General features: G+C 32.5%; 1 non-coding gene across 1 annotated transcript; it reads left to right on the forward strand.

Moving 5' to 3' along the window:
- The first annotated feature begins 852 nt into the window (after positions 1-852).
- On the forward strand, positions 853-959 carry LOC139865378 (small nucleolar RNA R71). The gene has a single exon (XR_011764902.1). It is a non-coding gene; the product is annotated as a small nucleolar RNA R71 (small nucleolar RNA).
- Positions 960-5,706: the final 4,747 nt, after the last annotated feature.

Genomic DNA, 5,706 nt, shown 5'->3' on the forward strand with positions numbered 1-5,706 from the left:
TCTGGTGCTGGTTTTTCAAAATTCGTTGAAACCATATTAACATTCTCATTCTGAGGATTTACTTCTGTATTACTCGGTAGCTTTCCTTGTTCCCTCTCATTCATCATGCTAGCAAGAGTACCTACGTGTTTTTCTAGATTTAAAATGGAAGCTTGTTGAGTTCTTAATGACTGATCAAACCTCTCATTCATTTGGGTTTGAGATGTAATAAATTGTGTTTGAGACTCCATTAGCTTTGCCATCATTTTTTCCAGATTTGGCTTTTTCTCTTCGGTTTGTTGTGATGGTTTATATAAGCTAGGTCTTTGTTGATTGAAAGTGTTGCTTTAAGTTGGTTAGTTATTCGGACCTTGTTGGTTATACGAGTTATTATTGGGTCCATTTGGATTGTAAAGAATGTTTTGATTTCGATTAAAGTTTAGCCTTGGCGGTTGATAATTATTTTGATAATTATTTTCCAGCCTTTGGTTCATGTAGGAAACATTCTCTCGGTGTTCCATGGTTTGTTCAATGTGACAATCTTTCTTTAAGTGTGGTCCACCGCATTGCTCACAACTGATTCGTATTGCGTGAATATCTTTAGTCATATTTTCCATTCGTCTCTCAAAAGCATCTATTTTTGCAGAAATGGAATCAAAGTCATGGCTAGAATCGGCTCTAGCCGCTTAAGATGAATGAAAAATATCTTTTTCCTGATGACACTCATGCGAGTGGGAGGCCGTGTTATCAATGATTTTGTGAGCTTCAGTTGCAGTTTTCTTCATAATGGAACCACCAGCTGCTGTGTCGATGTCTTTTCGTGTAGCAACGTCGACACCTTGGTAGAATATTTGTACTATTTGATAAGTGTCTAAACTGTGCTGAGGACATCCTCTCAACAATTTTTCGAATCTTGTCAATGCCTCATATAATGTTTCATTTGGCTTTTGTGCGAACGTAACAATTTTTCCTTGAAGTCTCACAGCTTTAGATGCCGGAAAGAATCTTTTAAGAAATTTTTCAACTAAGACATCCCATGTGTCAATCGCTCCTTCAGGTAACGATTCTAACCAATCTTTGGCTTCTCCCTTTAAAGTCCAGGGAAATAACATGAGATAGATCTGTTCATCCTCAACTTCTCTAATTTTGAATAGAGTACAGATCCTATTAAAGGTTCGAAGATGTTTGTTTGGATCTTTTTTTGGCATACCACTATATTGGCATTGATGTTACCATGTGTAGGATTTGTCCTTTGATTTCATAATCTGGCGCATTAATGTCTGGTCGCGTAATGGCATGACCTTGGCCCGTGCGTGTGGCTCTCATTCGGTCTTCCATACTTAGAGGTACCGTTATTTCCATATTTGAAATTGTTTAATCCGAATTACTAGAAGATTCTGATTTAATGGTTTTTGGTTTAGGAGGAATGATTAGTGAAATGTCCCGTTCATATTGATTATAAACGTTCCATATTAATTGATTTCGTCGCGAGGTTTTGACCTCTATATGAGACGTTTTTCAAAGACTGCATTCATTTTTAAAAACAAGCATAACCTTTATTTTATCGATAAAGGTTTAAAAACCATTACGTAGATTATCAAATAATGATAATCTAAAATATACCGTTTACACACGACCATTACAAAATGGTTTACAATAAGAATATATTACATCAAAAATAAGTTTCTTGAATGCAGCTTTTACATAATATCATACAAGCATGGACTCCAAATCTTGTCCTTATTTTAGTATGCAACAGCGGAAGCTCTTAATAATCACCTAAGAATAAACATGCTTAAAACGTCAACAAAAATGTTGGTGAGTTATATGTTTAACCTATATATTATCAAATCATAATAATAGACCACAAGATTTCATATTTCAATATACATCCCATACATAGAGATAAAATTCATTCATATGGTAAACACCTAGTAACCGACATTAACAAGATGCATATAAGAATATCCCCTAACATTCCGGGAAATCCTTCAGACATGATAAAAATGAATTCGAAGTACTAAAGCATCCGGTACTTTGGATGGGGTTCGTTAGGCCCAATAGATCTATCTTTAGGATTCGCGTCAATTAGTAGATCGGTTTACTAATTCTTAGGCTACCAAGCAAAAGGAGCATATTCGGCTTCGACCATTCACCCATATAATGTAGTTTCATTTACTTGTGTCTATTTCGTAAAACATTTATAAAACTGCATGTATTCTCATCCCAAAATATTAGATTTTAAAAGTGGGACTATAACTCACTTTCACAGATTTTTACTTCATCGGGAAGTAAGACTTGGCCACTGGTCGATTCATGAACCTATAACAAATATGTACATATATATATCAAAGTATGTTCAAAATATATTTACAACACTTTTAATACATTTTGATGTTTTAAGTTTATTAAGTCAGCTGTCCTCGTTAGTAACCTACAACTAGTTGTCCATAGTTAGATGTACAGAAATAAATTGATATATATTATCTTGAATCAATCCATGACCCAGTGTATACACGTCTCAGGCTAGATCACAACTCAAAGTATATATATTTTTGGAATCAACCTCAACCCTGTATAGCTAACTCAAACATTACTGCATATAGAGTGTCTATGGTTGTTCCAAATAATATATATACATGGGTCGATATGATATGTTAAAACATTTACATACGTGTCTATGGTATCCCAAGATTACATAAAATATTAGAATACATGTATAATACAATATAAGTTAGCTAGGATATGATTTGTATAGAAGTGTTACAAAATTTCCTGTAGCTACAACAATAAAAAAATATCCAATCTTATTTTACCCATAACTTCTTCGTTTTAAATCCGTTTTGAGTGAATCAAATTGCTATGGTTTCATATTGAACTCTATTTTATGAATCTAAATAGAAAAAGTATAGGTTTATAGTCAGAAATATAAGTTACAAGTCGTTTTTGTAAGAGGTAGTCATTTTAGTCGAAAGAACGACGTCTTTATGACCATTTTGAAAACATACTTCCACATTGAGTTTAACCATGATTTTTGGATATAGTTTCATGTTCATAAGAAAAATCATTTTTGCAGAAGGACAAATTTTAAATCAAAGTTTATCATAGTTTTTAATTATCAAACCCAAAACAGCTCGCGGTGTTACTACGACGGCGTATGTCCGGTTTTACGGTGTTTTTCGTGTTTTCAGGTTTTAAATCATTAAGTTAGCATATCATATAGATATAGAAAATGTGTTTAGTTGATTTTAAAAGTCAAGTTAGAAGGATTAACTTTTGTTTGCGAACAAGTTTAGAATTAACTAAACTATGTTCTAGTGATTTCAAGTTTAAACCTTCGAATAAGGTAGTTTTATATATATGAATTGAATGATGTTATGAACATTATTACTACCTCAAGTTTTGTAGATAAACCTACTAGAAATGAGAAAAATAGATCTAGCTTCAAAGGATCCTTGGATGGCTTGAAAGTTCTTGAAGCAGAATCATGACACGAAAACAAGTTCAAGTAAGATTTCCACTCGAAATAAGATTGTTATAGTTATAGAAATTGAATCAAAGTTTGAATATGAGTATTACCTTGTATTAGAAAGATATATTACTGTAAATAAGAAAGATTTATTGAGGTTGGATGATATGGAGGTTGGACGATCACTTTACAAGATTGGAAGTAAGCTAGCAAACTTGGAAGTATTCTTGATTTTATGAAACTAGAACTTATAGAATTTATGAAGAACACTTAGAACTTGAAGATAGAACTTGAGAGAGATCAATTAGATGAAGAAAATTTAAGAATGAAAGTGTTTGTAGGTGGTTTTGGTCGTTGGTATATGGATTAGATATAAAGGATGTGTAATTTTGTTTACATGTAAATAAGTCATGAATGATTACTAATATTTTTGTAATTTTATGAGATATTTCATGCTAGTTGCCCAATGATGGTTCCTACATGTGTTAGGTGACTCACATGGACTGCTAAGAGTTGATCATTGGAGTATATATACCAATAGTACATACATCTAAAAGCTGTGTATTGTACGAGTACGAATACGGGTGCATACAAGTAGAATTGTTGATGAAGATGAATGAGGATGTAATTGTAAGCATTTTTGTTAAGTAGAAGTATTTTGATAAGTGTCTTGAAGTCTTTCAAAAGTGTATGAATACATATTAAAACACTACATGTATATACATTTTAACTGAGTCGTTAAGTCATCGTTAGTCGTTACATGTAAATGTTGTTTTGAAACCTTTAGGTTAACGATCTTGTTAAATGTTGTTAACCCATTGTTTATTATATCTAAAGAGATGATAAATTATTACATTATCATGATATTATGATATATTAATATATCTTAGTATGATGCATATACAGTTAAATGTTGTTACAACGATAATCGTTACATATATGTCTTGTTTCGAAATCATTAAGTTAGTAGTCTTGTTTTTACATATGTGGTTCATTGTTAATACACTTAATGACATGTTTACTTATAATTTATCATGATTAAACATAGTGTATCAATATCTTAATATGATTCATATGTATTTAGTAAGACGTTGTTATAACGATAATCGTTATATATATCGTTTCGAGTTTCTTAATTCAATAAACTAAATTTTATGTATATAACTCATTGTTAAAATACCTAATGAGATACTTACTTATCATAATATCATGTTAACTATATATATAATCATATATATGTCATCATATAGTTTTTACAAGTTTTAACGTTCGTGAATCACCGGTCAACTTGGGTGGTCAATTGTCTATATGAAACCTATTTAAATTAATCAAGCCTTAACAAGTTTGATTGCTTAACATATTAGAAACACTTAATCATGTAAATAACAGTTTCATTTAATATATATAAACATGGAAAAGTTCGGGTCACTAAAGTACCTACCCGTTAAATAAATTTCGTCCCGAAATTTTAAGCAGTTGAAAGTGTTGACGTATCTTCTGGAAATAAGTGTGGGTATTTCTTCTTCATCTGATCTTCTCGTTCCCAGGTGAACTCGGGTCCTCTACGAGCATTCCATCGAACTTTAATAATTGGTATCTTGTTTTGCTTAAGTCTTTTAACCTCATGATCCATTATTTCGACGGGTTCTTCGACGAATTGAAGTTTTTCGTTGATTTGGATTTCATCAAACGGAATAGTGAGATCTTCTATAGCAAAACATTTCTTCAAATTTGAGACGTGGAAAGTGTTATGTACAGCCGCGAGTTGTTGTGGTAATTCAAGTCGGTAAGCTTCTGGTCCGACACGATCAATAATCTTGAATGGTTCTATATACCTTGGATTTAATTTCCCTCGTTTACCAAATCGAACAACGCCTTTTCAAGGTGCAACCTTAAGCATGAACATCTCTCCAATTTCAAATTCTATATCTTTTCTTTTAATGTCGGGGTAGCTCTTTTGTCGACTTTGAACGGTTTTCAACCGTTGTTGAATTTGGATGATCTTCTCGGTAGTTTCTTGTATTATCTTCGGACCCGTAATATGTCTATCCCCCATTTCACTCTAACAAATCAGAGACCTGCACTTTCTACCATAAAGTGCTTCAAACGCCGCCATCTCAATGCATAAATGGTAGCTGTTGTTTTAGGAAAATTCTGCTAATGGTAGATGTCGATTCCAACTGTTTCCGAAATCAATAACACATGCTCGTAGCATGTCTTCAAGCGTTTGTATTGTGACAACCCGGAAATTTCTAACC

The sequence above is a fragment of the Rutidosis leptorrhynchoides genome, chromosome 8 (assembly GCF_046630445.1).
Source record: "Rutidosis leptorrhynchoides isolate AG116_Rl617_1_P2 chromosome 8, CSIRO_AGI_Rlap_v1, whole genome shotgun sequence".
Lineage (NCBI taxonomy): Eukaryota > Viridiplantae > Streptophyta > Magnoliopsida > Asterales > Asteraceae > Rutidosis > Rutidosis leptorrhynchoides.